At 45.8% G+C, this 14,867-nt stretch overlaps 3 long non-coding RNA genes across 18 annotated transcripts in view; 1 reads left to right on the top strand and 2 right to left on the bottom strand.

The window, feature by feature from the left end:
* LOC135280610 (uncharacterized) overlaps nt 1–3,068 on the bottom strand; it is a 70,476-nt gene extending 67,408 nt beyond the window's left edge. For 7 of the 15 annotated variants that reach the window (XR_010347484.1, XR_010347491.1, XR_010347487.1 and 4 more), the window contains exon 1: nt 1,159–1,365. This is a non-coding gene — a long non-coding RNA (uncharacterized LOC135280610). Of the gene's footprint in view, nt 1–1,158; nt 2,750–2,888 lie in introns of those variants that run through there. The other 8 variants (XR_010347483.1, XR_010347480.1, XR_010347479.1 and 5 more) reach the window with 6 other exon arrangements.
* Nucleotides 1,721–8,994, top strand: LOC135280609 (uncharacterized). 2 transcript variants are annotated; one of them, XR_010347475.1, is made up of 4 exons: nt 1,721–1,858; nt 5,736–5,902; nt 7,494–7,714; nt 8,798–8,994. It is a non-coding gene; the product is annotated as an uncharacterized LOC135280609 (long non-coding RNA). The 2 variants fall into 2 exon arrangements; XR_010347476.1 differs by lacking the exon at nt 7,494–7,714.
* On the bottom strand, nt 3,852–9,922 carry LOC135280617 (uncharacterized). Its single transcript, XR_010347498.1, has 3 exons — nt 9,587–9,922; nt 8,926–8,991; nt 3,852–4,944 (listed from the first exon to the last, which is right to left on the bottom strand). It is a non-coding gene; the product is annotated as an uncharacterized LOC135280617 (long non-coding RNA).
* Nucleotides 9,923–14,867: the final 4,945 nt, after the last annotated feature.

The raw sequence follows: 14,867 nt of genomic DNA, 5'->3' as shown, positions 1-14,867 counted from the left end.
CCAGACAGACACCAGCGCTGTCCCACAACTGGTGGGGCACCACAGAACATGACAAGATGTTCCATTTCCTTCAGCAATCACAGAACTTCCAGAAGACCCTTGATGAGAACACCTCAAGTCTACAGGATGTTCCACAAGGTCTCTAACTGCTGCTTGCACGACATCCCTCAGAACACCTCGCATGTCTCCCTTTGAAGTTGTGACCTGATTACCAAAAGCAACGTGCTGCAGATGTACCTCTGCAAGCCCAGAAGCACCAGGGGAAATGAATATATTAGTATTTATCATATTAATGCAGATCAAGCTGGGTATTTGTTCTGACATTTCAATAATAGCTTTTTCTCTTTTTTTTTAAGCAGCAGCTTGTATTTTCTTCTCCTTTAAATAATTCATTGTTACATTAAACTTATTTTAAATTGGGGTCCTTTTTTGATCAAACTGAAACCTTATTTGGATAGCCAAAGGGGAAAAAAGGTATAAATGAAAACTCCCTCTTTTCTCTCCTCCATTCTTTCACTCTTCCTTTTTTCTCTCTCTTGTTAAAATCTCTTAATCAAAGTGACAATCTGTCTTTCCCGGGAAGGAAGCTGGTGCCTTTGAACAGTGCTGCTCTGAGAGCTCTGTGCTTTGATGTGGGATTTAACTTCTGCCTTTAGCAATCTCCAGAGTCTGTGCACCATGCACTGTGCCAGCATGTGCCCATGGAGTGTTCTCGTGTGTCCTTGTGCCCAGACACAGCCTGACCCACCCGCGTGGGCAACAAAACAAAGCAAATGGCAAGGGGAAACAAAGCAAATGCAGAAGAGTGACATGAGCCATGTGGAGCCACTCCTGGACACAGCTCAGAGGGGACCTTGTTCTTTGCCTTCCCCCGCAGTGACACCATCAAGCACCATCTGTGAGTGTCAGTGCACACAGAGCAGCCTGTGACAGGGCTGACACCCTCACAAGCTCAGCTGTGTCCTGGGAGCCCTGTTCCTGCAGGTCATGGTCCCTGGGCCATGGCTGCACCCTTCTGGGTGAAGGGACACAGTCTGGGGCTCTCATGCTGCTTGCTGTCCTTTCCCTTCCCTCCCTCAGCTGCACTCCCTGTTCTCAGCACTGTCTCTCTTCTGCTCTGGAATTGTTTCCCTCATCCTTTCTCTAGGCCCAGCTGACCTCAGTAGTGGCTCTGGGGGACAGTGAGGTCTTCACCTTGTGTCTTCTTTGAGGACACAGCACAATCAGCAGATTTAACCTCAGGAAACACAAAGCCAGGCTTGGACACATGGGCCACCTCAAGAGCCTGGGCTCAGCTTGCTTCCATGGGTCACTACTGTCCTGGTGCCTTGGTCACACATTCTGTTGTGGGGTGAATGTCACAGAAAGCAAAACCAGAGCAGAGCTGCTGCCATCTTGCCATTGCACAGGAGGAAAGCTCCCTCTCTATGACATAAGGAAGAACCATCACTGGCTGCTATGATTTTACAGCAGCTACTCATCACATAATTCCCAAAGACCTCTGCTCTACTCCTAGCAAGTGTCTCTGGGATTTCACCCAATCCTTCAGAGATCACCTTTCCCATCAGTGTTGGTACCTTTGTCATCCTTAAGAGAAGTTCTTTGTCTGAGCCAAGCAGAGCTCTTGGTTTTGTGTTCATTGAAGATTTTACAGGTGCTTCTACCTGTCATCCCCAGTGGTTTTCTGCAGCAGCAGGCCGAGTGCACAAATGCTTTACAAAATACTGAACAACACAAACCTCAGAACTACAAATCTCCAAAGCAGCTTCAAGTCAGAGAAAACAAAACCTTGACAACAACAGAATCCAGCACTGCTTCAAGTTTCTTGTACCAAAAGACAATCTTAAAAGCAAAACTGGTATCAGTTCATAATGCCATCTATCAAGAGTCTGAGGATTTTTGGAAGTTTAATGTTTCAAGTTTTCCCCATTTTTCTCCTCCTTTAAAAGATTATACACAAACACAGACACACACAGAGAACTTTCTTCTGTTTTAAGAACAAACACACATAAAAACACATATGCAGAAACACATTAATTTTTCAGAATCTTTTCTTTCTTTTATGTGTGTCCCATTCCTCACCTCTTCTAAGTAATAGTAGAGTTCTTGTTGGAATTCTGTCTCACATTTCTGTAAGCTGTGGGGATAGTATGGCAGGAAATAAAACTGAAATTCTCCCTACTTGCCTGGTCTGGGAACTTTTGCTGAGATACTGCAAATTCCTGCTCTGCTGGGAAGAGCTCACACCTTGCCCATGGTGACCCAAGAGGGAGATGCCAGAAGAGATCTATCCAGTTCCCAGTGTCTGCATTGCAAGCAATGGACTATAATCAGGACAGAAAATAATGGTAGTTACAGAGTAGGGGGACACAATACCCCAGACTCCATCTAGGCAATTGCTGCCCCTTTTTGGTTTTTGACAGAGACTCTCTGGCCAATCTGATCTCTGCTGCAGGCCTGCTTTTCTCATCTCCATGGCTCCATCTCTTAGGTTCATCTCCCTCTGTTTTGAGGATCTGTCTCCTTGGCTTGGATACTTCCAGGGCCCTCCCAGGGGCATTCTATCCCATTGAGCATATATTGCTCCCAGAATCTTTTGTTACTGCAGATCCCCTTCACTGAATACCTATTCCTGTACATCTTGGATCAGCCAAAACCAAGGGTTATATCCTTTCCGTGGAGGAGTGAGGGAACACAGCAGCTGCCACTTGAAAACCAAGGGAGCCTGGAGAGGCCAGTGATGGGCTGCCTGCATCCAGGGATGGTGGTAAAGGACACAAGATAGGCTTCAGCTGGAGACCAAGGTCAGGCTGCCTGGGGAAGGACATACAGGAGAGGAATAGGAGAGACAAAAAGTGATAGTGACAGGGAACAGGAAGATGCTTTACAGTGGACAGGAAGCATTTGTTTCATGTGGAGCAGGAAGCAGGGAGATCTCCAGGGAGGTTTCCCAGGCATTTGTTGTAACTAGAACACACAGAGGAAATTTCCACCCCCAACTTTTATAATGTTTTATGTGGGAGGTAAAATCTGACAGAGGTACAGCTCTGAGCTACCACATTACCACTTCCCTGTCCTGAGCACTGTGACATGGACAGCTCAGCCCATCCCAACACACCTCCCCTGTCAGGCCCTGCCTTCCAGAGGCACAGAGCATCCCCAGCCTGCTCAGAGCCTCAGACACAGACCTCTGTGCACAGCCTCGGGGGATGGGGCACAAGATGAGGCTGTGCCAGGCTTGCTGTGGGTGCCCAGCCCATTCCCCAGTGCTGCCTCGGGTATGGATGATGCAGTTCTGCAGTGCTCAGTGCCCTTGTGCTGCCCAAGAAAAGAGCCAGGAGCAGCACCCCTGCAGAATCCCTGGCCATTTCTAGCAGGCAAGCAAAGCAAAAGTGCAGGAGGAGCATTTCCAGGCAAGAACACCTGTGCAGAGAGCCCTGCCAGTCCATGGGCACCTCTGCTCCTGCTGGTGCTGCTCCCTAAACCCGAGCCTAAAGCCGAGCCTAAAGCCGAGCCTAAGCCCGAGCCTAAAGCCGAGCCTAAACCCGAGCCTAAGCCCGAGCCTAAACCCGAGCCTAAACCCGAGCCTAAGCCCGAGCCTGCCGGCTGCATCACTGCCGCACCCGCCCGCGCTGCACACGCCGCGGGTCCCTCCTGAGATTTGCCACCAGCTTAACTGAGAGCACATTGGAGAAGGTCCCCCCGCCCCTACCCTCATGCATACCCAATCAGACCTCCTGATTATGCAAATTAAACACAGCAACATCATCACCTCCAATACACACATGACCGCCACCACCTCCCCCCCTCCTGCGCTTCTACCCCGCCCCATTCCAGCACAAAAAGGGAGGGGGGTGAAGAAGAGTAACAAACCCTTCATTCATAACCAAAAACATTAATTATATGTAATGATGGGCAGTCAACTCCCTGAAGCATTTGCATAATTACTAATGCTAATGGATTCAGAGTGCCTCTCTCCTTCTCGTGGAAGAAATTTAATTGGAAAATGCATAAAAGCATGAGGAGGGAGGAGGGTGCTCTGAGCATCTGAAGTGGCACACGCACAGCACAGGAGCTCTCTGGAAATGGAGGAGGAAACCTGGTCACTCCCTCCAGCTCCTGAGGCCAACCTGCCTTTTCCTCCCTTGCCTGCTCCAGCATCACCCCCATTTCTGGGGAGCAGGCACAGGAGAGATCGAGGGGTAGGATTAGAGAGCATCCAGGTCAGTCACCTTGATCCCAAGGGCATTACAAAAATAAGATTTAATGAAATTAGGGAATTCTCACCTAGGTGCCCCAAAGATAGCAAGTAATAATGCATGCCATTTGCCTGGCAGGAGGATTCCTTGGGCCCTGTGGCCCCACAAATCTCCAGTAGCTGTGTCTTTCTCTGTTCCCCTACACCTGCTGGGGGCTGCTGAGGGTCCCTGAGGCTGAACTTGCTGCTCTCTCCCCACTGCCTCCAGTTGTGCTGCCACAGGCCTCCACTCCCTTCCCAAGCAAAAGCAACATCACAGCAACTACAGCACAGCAGCCAGAGCCAGAACCTCTCCATGCCCTCAGGGAATGTCTTTTCCTCCTTCCTGGCTATCTAATAATGGCTAAAGGGGTGTCAAATCTGGGACTGGGCCACCTCCTGTGGTCTTCTCAGTCCCCAGACTCACTCCCACAGTTCTCCAGGCCACTGCATCTCTATGGCCAGGATTTGGGAAGGGGTGAGCAAGAGTTCATGCAGCCATATGTCTGTTCTTCTGCCTTTTCCTTGCATTTATTCCCCATCTCTCTGGAGTTTGGCACTGGGTCTGGGTCTGTCCTGCAGACAGTGCACAGGAGGTCAGCTGTGCACCCACTGCCTTTGCCCTCCTCAAGGGGCTGAGCTCCTAAATGGAGACAAGTTCTGCATTGCACTGTGAGCAGCTGGTGAGGCAGCAGATGGCCAGGAATCTGTAAAAGTTAAAAAAAAATTTAGAAAGTGCCTCCGTCACAGCCCCAGGTATTGTTCACTCCTTCCCAGTGCCACCAGACCCTGAGTGCATATCAACCAGGCTACGTGCCCTTGGAATCGTCATCAGAGGCAACTGTGCACACCAGTGACACAGCCACTGGAATGTCCCCAGCCAGGAGGCCAAGGAGGACTCGCTGTGACAGTGACAGAGCTCTGCCTCATCGCAGAGGGACAATCAACCCTTCATCCTGCCCCCCTGCCATCCTTCAGCAGTGGCGCAGCACCCCGAGGGACTGGACACCAGTCATTGCTTTATTGCACTATAAAGCACTGTGCACACCTTTGGCAGTGCATAAATAACAGCAATAATGTGGTCCCTTGAGCAAAGCAGCATTTCATCAGCAGCAAAATTGTCCTCTCTCTCCCTGCTAGCGTCCCACTGGGTACTGCCAGCAGTGCCTGGCTCTGGGAGGGGTGTGCACATCTGCCTCCCACTGCAGCCCCCTGTAACCCAGGGGAGGGCTGGGCTGCCTTTTGTCTTTCTCCTGTCAAAAAATTGTGGTTAACTTTTAATACTTGTGAGGACCAGAGCCAGGTGAAAAGCAGCTTTGGCAATGAATCTCTCTCCTGACTCCTGAGTTGCCTCAGCAGCTACTCCAAGCCTGGGTCACCATTTTAACACCAGCAGTAAGACAGAAAATCCAACTGGCACCTCCACACTCCAGAACCAGTGCCTCAGGCAAGCCTGAGATGGAAAAATGTTTCAACTATCCTTGTCCTCTTTTGTCAGCTCACCAGGGACCTCATTGGAGACCAGCTGAATTCAGTAGGAGCTGCAGGTTTCCAGCACCTCCACAAAACAAATGAACAAAACCCCTCAAGGAGTCCAGCTCGTGACATGGACAGCTGAAGGATTGGTGCACACAGGGACAATATTTCCTGCTCAGGCCTGTTTGAGTGAGTGATTCTTTCTCAGAATATTGTTTTAGCTTTAAGTGATTCAATGGTAACAAATTCTGGATTTTACCGGTATACTTTGTTCACTCTAGGCCCCCCCAAATCTAGGGGAGGGTTAAAATATTTTCCTTAGGAGAAATCCAAAGTCTAAGCTCTCAGCCTACATTTCCCTTTACTTTGTGGGGTTTTTTTTCTTGGGGGTTTTTGTTTGGTTTTTTTGTTGTTGTTTTTTTTTTTAATAATGGCACATTTGGATATATAGATATTTTGCCTGAATTACAGAACACTTTGAAATCTAGTGCACATTTGATCCATTTTCCCAATACAGTAGAAATGGACAGAAACCACGGGGTACATTTTCATTCCCTCCAGCTAATTTCAATGCATAGAGTAGCCCAGCATCCCTTCTTTTAGAAAATATCCTCTTTTTATTCATTTATCAGTAGAAAAAGGAGAAGACTGAAACAAAGAAAAGAAACTGCAAAAAACCCCACAAAGCAGTGTAACTGTTGATTAAACCTTGTCTCAGTTGAGAGTTCAACCTGAACGTATCTAAAATTTTAGCAAAGTTAATCTATGCATTTCCATGGAGAGAAAACCAAAGCTTTTTAATGGTTTGTGAAGCCTGAGCAGAGCAGAAATGAGAGCCATGAAGGTGGCTTTGCTCGATGCTCTGCTCCTGGCTCTGTAACCCCACCAAAGGCAAGGAAGAACAATTCTGCATGAGCTCACTGAGGCCATAAGGAAAGCAAACAACTGCCACAGCAGGTATTATTTCATTTTCTTGCACAGATGTAACACTGTCATGTGCAAAATGGGTTGGAGGGTGCTCAAACTTTCTAAATGGAGGCTGCCCCAGAGTGCTGGGACAATATTTGCCCAGGCTCAGCTGCCTGCGTGTGGAGGGAAGCTCCATCCCTGGGCTGGAATCCCTGCCTGTTCCCAGAACTGTCTGCTCCTGCTGCAGCACAGCAGAAATAATGAGCTCTCTTACAGCTCAGGATGAGAAACGGACAGGAGGTTTGGGGACAAAAGGGAGGAAGGTTTCCTCAAAAGCCAGCACAGGCCCTCCCTCCAATCCTGCAGCGAGGTTAGAGCTTGGGAATGGAGAAAATCAATGAGTACAAGTTGAAGGACTGGAACTGACTGAGAAAGGTACTTCAAATGCTCACTCCCCCAGAGACTGTGAGCAGTGACTCAGGCTGTCTTGCAAAGCCTGCTTCATTTCCCCAGACTTCCTTGTTGTTTGAGATCAAGGGTTGGATAAGTGATCTCAAACAGCAGTAGCTCATATTTGTACAATTTCCTCAAGACTAATGGACCCTAAAAGTCTTCGCAGATTTCATACAGAAATCACCTCAACTATCACAGCAAGATTTCTAAAAGAAAAATTCATCCAGATTATCACATTTTCTGAGCTTGTTGATCTGTAAATATTATTTTTCCCCCTATATTTACCATGACCTGAATCCAAAGTCTCACTATCTGGAGGGTTGCTGGCCCGTGAACCATAATGACTTGAAACAAAAATATAGAGCTCTAAAATAAAAAATTAATCTGAGAATTATTTACTTCCCTATATCCTCCTCAGGTAACAACCTCAATGGCACTGCCAGCAGCACTACAGCAATAACTCAAAAGAGATCTCCTGGAGATTTGGTGTTTTCTAATCTGAGTAGAGAAATTATTTTGCATGAATCATAGAAGGCACCGATAATTGTCACAAGGCTCATGACAAGTTTTGCAGAAGTTTCTTTGTTGCTTGTGGTGGACTCAGATGAGAGACAGTCCACAAAACAAAACCTTGTAAAGGTTAGTACAGAACATTTCTGAAATGGATTATTGCCTGCAAATACAGAGTAACAAAGTGGCTTCTGTGAAACCACAAAGGCACACAACACCACTATTTAGTTGTTTGCAGAGATCTCTTGAATCAGTAGCAAATTAAATAATGTTGTTTCTACAAGATTAACTCGTAGCTAAAATGCTGCATCTTCATAAGGCAAAATCTTTGTTTATTGACAAAAATATATTAACTTCTTTTTCAGTACAGGAAATAAAGACATCCTAGAAAAGGACAATTTTATTTGCTCTCTCTACGCTACAACCTTTGGAAATATAAAAATATTTTCAATAATCATTTATAACTCCAAAGCTGAATAGGAAGCAACCCATTGTCTTCAGGATGACTTTGAAAGCAGTGCTGAAACTCCATTTGGAATATTTTTAAAAGTTAAAGATTTACTGTAATGCAATTATTTCAATATTGGCAAAGTGTCTCCACTTGTAACTGGTACCGTTCATTTGTGCACAGAGCTGTAATTCCCAAGGCCAATGGAATACAGGAATATATCATACAGCAAGTTTCCCATGGACCTATCATCCTTTGATCAAGGAGGCTGCGTTGCAAACTTTTAAATCTTTTTAAACATCTCCCAAAGTGACTCAGCTTTCCCACAGGGCCCTTGCATATACTACATTTGAAAAGGTTTTTTATTTAAATGTTCTTAAGCTGCTGGAAGTGACTTTGGTGCAGGGGAAGAGGACCAGATTGTTCAGCAGCAATTTTTAAGCTCTTTCAGGCTGTCCAACACAGGAAAGCACTTCCAGTACCCCACACTAAGGGTCCTTTCACAGTGTGCTAAAAGCTTTTTAATGGTAGACTTTTTAAAATTAAAACAATGGCAAAACACATTAAAGCTAAGTTACAAAACGGAGTTGAAGAGAAATTATTTGACCATAACGGCAACTTTAAACCCAGAACACATTGTATCCAAAAGGAAAGGAATTGCATTCAGCATTATGCATTAGCTCTCAAATATCTGCCTTCACATTTCAGTTAATTCTAGTGCCTTATTCTAATTCAGCCACTGATAAAAACTGTTTATTTCTCAGGAAACCATGAGCATTACTACTCCAAGGCCAAAATTTCACAAAAAGCTCTGTGGAGCTGTACCCTGACCACAGCACATGCTGAGAGCAAGCTGAAAACACGAGCACAGGCTTCAGAAATCCTCACTCACAGCTGGCCAAAGTCCCTGAAGCTCTGGGTCTCCAGTCCTAGCAGGTACCTCATGTCCTTCCCTTTGCTGCAAGAGAAATGACACTTTCCTTGGGAAACGAGCTAGGGCAGATTGCAGAAATAGTGACTCTGTTAAGGCAGAATTTCAAATTAAAGTCAGTTTCAATTATACATGTAAAGAGTTTTGTGAAATCATTTCAAAAAACAAAGTTACATTGAAATGCATTGGGACTGCTAATAAGTATTTTATTTTAGATAAAAATTGACACTTAAGAAAATTGAATTTCGTACTTGCAGAAAATAGAAAAGCAAACTAGAAACGTTAAGGAAAATAGTTCTTTAAAAATCTCAAATAAAACAATTAGCTAAGCAAGGTAGTTGTGCTAATTCTATGATATTAGGGCCCCAACTGTGTCTAGTTTCCAGTCAGTGAAAAACTGCTTACAGCCAAACAGAGCAGAGGACCTTGACACTGCCCAGGCTTTCAGCTCCAGAGGAGCCATTTCCACACCCCAGGGACAGCAGAGCCACAGCCCAGGGAGCCCTCCTGACCTGGCACAAGGGAATTAGTGGGAAGGTCACCTTTCCTCCAGACCATTCTGGCAGAAGGAAGCTCTGCAGCACAGTTGTTTTTCTGGGTGGCCTCTACTTCCAGCACTCACCATGAGTGGTTCCCAAGTGTCAGCTTCTTCCTCTTAATCCTGACAGCATCTTCAGAGCTGAGTGAGGCAGGAAGAAGTTAGTTTCTTCTGATAAGAGAGCAGTAAATTCTTTTTCTCTGAAAGATTTAGGTGTCCTGTGGCTGCTATCTGAGTGCGAGTACCTCATTCCTCTCTTTAAAAAAATATCCCACATACATAGTTTCTATTTTAACTACGAAAACTACATTTTAACTACAAAACTGCATTTACTATACTATTAAAATGTTCATACAGTACTACTACATACTACTACATACAACCTAATACATATAGTAAATATCTGCATAGAGCCATATAACGGGCACTTTTCATTCCCATCACACATGAACCTGTGCATCTCAGAGTGCTTTTAAAATGTGTATTTTGTCATAACATTTCAACATGTTGCAACAGCACTTTAAACATTAGCTTTGATGCAAAATGGGAGGTTCTCAGCTGCTTCTGAACATCAAGGCCCACACAACAAAGCACACCAGCCACAGGACTGTGCTCTGCACCAGCCTAAATGCAGAGCAATCACCATCCTTTGTGCTTCCCTGCTGAGGTTTGTGTAGCACTCACACCCAGTGAGAGCCCAAGTACAAGCACAACCTCTGCACCTCATCCAAGGCTCTGTCCTTGAGCTGCTCAGAGCTCTGCAGCTCTCAGGAGCTGCACCTCAGAGCTGCTGTTTGCTCACTGTGCTTTCATTCCAGCACCCAGAGCTCCTTGCTCAGACCAGGAGGTCCCCTGCAAATCCAGCCCAGAGCTGCACCAGGCTCACACACACAGGCAGCATTCTCACACTGCCTTCCTGAAATAAACCCTGGGAAATCTGTGTGCCAGGCGTGAGTCCACCACAGGTCCCTGTGTGACCTTTGGCAGGTCATTCAAGCTCTCAGTAAAAGTAAGAATGATAACATTTCTGTCTGCCTTGCCTGTTTAGCCCTTAAGTAAGAGACTCTGTCCTACTGCACTGAGCCTGGAACACTCGGGGCCTCTTAGGATAATGATGTGCCTTGCAGCAGTGAACAGCAGCAATGCACACAGCAGTGCCTGGCACAGGGATGCACCACCCCAGAAACACTGCAAAGGGAAACAGGTACAAAGCAGGAAGTTGTGGATGAGCACAACAGGAATATTATTGAATGCAAACTTATTTTTGAGCTCTGTGGTGGAACTGGAAGGCAGGTTTTGGGCTGTAACGGAAGAAATCATGTTATTACCCACTTGCACAGCCTGACAGCACAGCCCCATGCAGAATGCATGAAAGCTTTCCCTTTCTATTATGCTTAGGGGCTGTGATGGAAACTCATTTTTTCTTCTTTTCATAAATAAAACCATAAATGACTAGCAGTCTGGAAAGGCAAAATCTTGCAAGGGGGGAGCTGCTCTCATGTTTTATCAATGAGCAAGCAGAGTTCTGGGCATCATGATTTGTCTGTTTGCCTGTTTTCATTATCTTTTTAATGTTAACATTAAAGCCTTCTGGAGGCTGTATTTAAAAATCTGGTGTCGAATGACTATTTGAGTAGAGATGAAATGCACCTTTGAGAATAGCAGGTAACAGCAAGGCTTTGCTTCTGCCTGTGAGCTGAGAAATGTGCTGTAATGTCAGTGCTGGGTGTTGCTGAAAAATTCTTTCCTGCTCCAGGTTCTCTGGGTTGTCTTGTCTCCTTCAGCCTTTGCTCAACAGCAGCCAAAGGAGAGCTGGGGGCAGGGGATCCCAAAGAGCAGCACTTCCTGGGAAGAGGGACAAAGATGCTGCTCTGACTCACTTCAGGCTGGGAGTGCTGCCCAAGCACTCACAGGCTGCTTCCAGGTTACAATCCCAGCCCATCCACCGGGAGCTCGAGTGCTCAGGGATGCTCCAAATAAAAGGGAGGTGCAGAGGGAAAAACAGCTCCAGTTTTATAGCCCCTTCCCTGCAATACACAGTAGAGTCTGAAACCCTTAGGCCAGCTTTTGTTTTGCTGTTTTTTTACTTTAGTTGGTTGTTTTCATCCTGCTCAGGGTTTTTTTATTAGACATTCAGGTCTTGTCAATTCTGTTTCTCTGGAAGATTTTGTGGATGGGTAGAGAACTAATAGGTTTAGGATATCAGAGGAAGCAATAAATTGCAAGAGCCCTAAAAAAATCACAAACAGATTTTTATCTAAAATGAGGCAGTTGCTTAAAGGGTACCACAAAGATGCATTTTACTAACATAACAAATGTTCAAGCCAGCTTTTGCTTAGCAGGAGGTGCAGACTACTTGGGAAATTTGCTTCACAGTCCACCCAAAAATGCTGAGGCAAGTGCAAAACCCATACACTCGTGCTTATGTGCACACACACACTGGGGATTTTCAACAAGGAGTAAGCAACTTTCCTGTGAATTCCTCTGGTCCTCTAACTGGTTTCTGACAGACTCTCCCTGATTTCACCAGTGCATTCTGTGCAAGAGCAGCTGATAATTATCCTCCATTGGGCATCAAAGCCAGAAATTATGGGTGAGATCATTTATGCCATGTTCCCATTTTTCATACCCACATATATATGTTGCTTATGGCACAATTCCATCCTTCTGTCACTGCTCTGCTACAGAAATACTGGCAATGGGGAACAATTATCTGCTTGTGCCCTTCTGTCCTCCTGATGGAGATGGAAAAATCCATGGAAAAGAGTGAAAAAGATGTGCCAAACTCTCTGAAGCAAACCTGTCGCCTCTGAGCCTCCTGGAGCAGTAATTCCCACATGTGCAGTATACAGATGAAGAAAACTATTTGATTCCAAAGTCCAAAACCTGATAAACTCTAAGGAAAAGTGGAAACACAACAACCCAGGAATTGGACCATTAGCTAACTGTGAGTGATAAGATGACTCCATTCATGTGCTTCTTCCTTGCCTTCCTTACCAAGGCCCATCACAGACCCCATTCCTATCCAGGAGCAAGGGTGCAGGCTGGACTCCCACCTGACCCCACAGCTGGTCATGGGGGAGCCAGATTCCTTATGGAATCTGTGATTAAAGATGCTGTACCCCAGCTGCACTCAGGCAGGTGCTTATCTGCCCAGAGAACTCATTAAGTTGATAGTAAAACTGAAAAGAAATCACTGGGATCTAAAGTGCAGGCCTGAAGATGAGCACAGTCCCCAGTGTGCTCCTGAATCAGGGCCAGGGTAAGCAAAGAGCAGAGAAAAGGGAATTATTTCAGCTTTTTTCCCTTCTGGATGCTCCATATGCTCCAGCCAGCTGTTCTGGTTTGTTCATGCTCATTACAGTGGGAATGTGTGACAGACTGTACCTCCCTTCAGAGTGACTCAATCAAACAGAGTCTCAGCTGGTTTGCTGGAGGCTTTAAGGCAGGTTGTGTCCCCCAGAGCTGTACACCCAGCTCTCCTCCTGTCCAAAGCCAATGGCTCTAAGGAGTCCCACCTTGGTAGGTGTGGTTGGAGGAAGCTTTGGTGGCTGTTCTCTGTTCAGCCAGCCTTTCCTGCTTCACCCACTGCACACCTGCCACCTTACAGACATTTTGGCTACCAGAGGGAAGGGGCTTCACTAAAACAACAAGCAAACTTGTTTTGGGCAGGTCAAATTTCTAGCTGAGAAGCTATTTGGAGGAACAAATTCACAGGCTGGGAGCTTCCCTTGCCCCAGAGCCTGATGTGCTAACCGTGTCACAGAAGCACTCCCAGGTAGCTCTGCCTCCAGCACTGCAGCCATGTCACTGTCCCCTGGGAGTCCCCAGCTCCCCAGAGGCTCCACCAATACCCAGCACAAGCTTTGCACAGCACAGGGCTCTGATAGATGAGTAATGAAATGGTTGACTTTCACAATTAAAGGGCAGATATTATGTATATGCTGAGAGAAGTTTTATGGATAGGTTTAGGTTTATTTATAATTAACCTAATATTATGTTATTAATATAATTATATTTATAAATAAATTATAATTTATTTATAATTTATAATATAGGTTTATTTCCCTCCCTTTTGCATTGTTCTCACAGGATGGATGGGGAAGCTGGGGTATTTGGCAGGGTCAGCTTATTACTATTGTCAGGAAAATTAACCCACAAACATCAGAGGTTTATGTCCAAAAAGGAGACAGAGGAGTCCTTTTACTTTATTCGAATAAAGGGAGAGGCCATGGGGCATTCCCCTGGGGCGTCTCCAATTTTTAGAGCACGCAGCCTCCTTTTTATCCTAATTTCCCACATTTCCCTCTCTCTTTTCCCATTGGCTGAGGTACTTGAGAGGTACAGACTTCCCAGAACTCGTGATACCAAAGATTCCCCTCTAATGTGTAACCCTCCCTTTCAATTTTTAATTCTTATGGAATTTATGGTTTTTCCCCATTGTTTCTTTCATCTTTCAATCTCCAATTTCATTTATCAGCAACCCTAACGTTTATTTGCAAAACCAAATATCTTTTTCCATTCATCAATCACTGGACTCCTTCCCATTGTCTCTTTTATCTCTCAGTGCCAGTTTTATCTACCAGCAGACCCACAGCTTGTTTGGAAAGACAAATCTGTCATTCCTCTCACTGTGGCAGCACCTGACCTCCAACCAAGATGTAAGAAAGTGATCTCCAGCACTGGACAGCAAAGAAAGAGTCAATTGACAAGACTTTGGGAGGAGCCAAAAGGGTTAAAAGGTGGGACATCCATTGTGTGGGTGAGCACATGGTGGGAAAGATCCTCTGCTCCCAGCACCCCAATATTTTCTCTATTCGGTCTTCTGTTGTATTTTTTATAAGGTTTTAATACACCTTTCACATTTGTTGAAGTGAGTATCATTTCTCAGGGCCAAACCCTGAGCTCTGGGCTGAGGAGGACCTCAGACATCCAGCAGTGGTTGGCACTTGCCAGGATCAGACCCCTCCTTTATTCTCCATGTGTCCCCAAGGAGAGGGGCCCTCTGCTAGTGGGGTTTAGTATTCTGCCATTTCTTCCCAAAACTCCCGTGCCACTCACCCACAGTGGCTCTGAAACACGATGACAGGAGAATTTGGCTGTTTTCCTGCTACTGTCCCAAACAATCATATCTCCAAAAGTCTTGCAGCCTTCTCTGAGCCTTTCTTTTCTTATTATTTCACCCATTCAAACCCCAGAAATCCATCCCCAGCATTTTTTCCCAGCAGATTTCCCTTCCAGTGGCTCAGAGTGGGTCTTCCCACTGTTCCCCCACATGTTGTCTCTCAGCTTTAATCAAAGTCACTTCCTTATTTCCCATCTGATTACCCAAGTGCTGCCTGGCCCTCAGCCACCCTCAGAGCTG

Source organism: Passer domesticus, chromosome 14, assembly GCF_036417665.1.
Source record: "Passer domesticus isolate bPasDom1 chromosome 14, bPasDom1.hap1, whole genome shotgun sequence".
In the NCBI taxonomy this organism is placed as follows: Eukaryota; Metazoa; Chordata; class Aves; order Passeriformes; family Passeridae; genus Passer; species Passer domesticus.
This window is presented reverse-complemented; position numbering and strand designations above follow the sequence as displayed.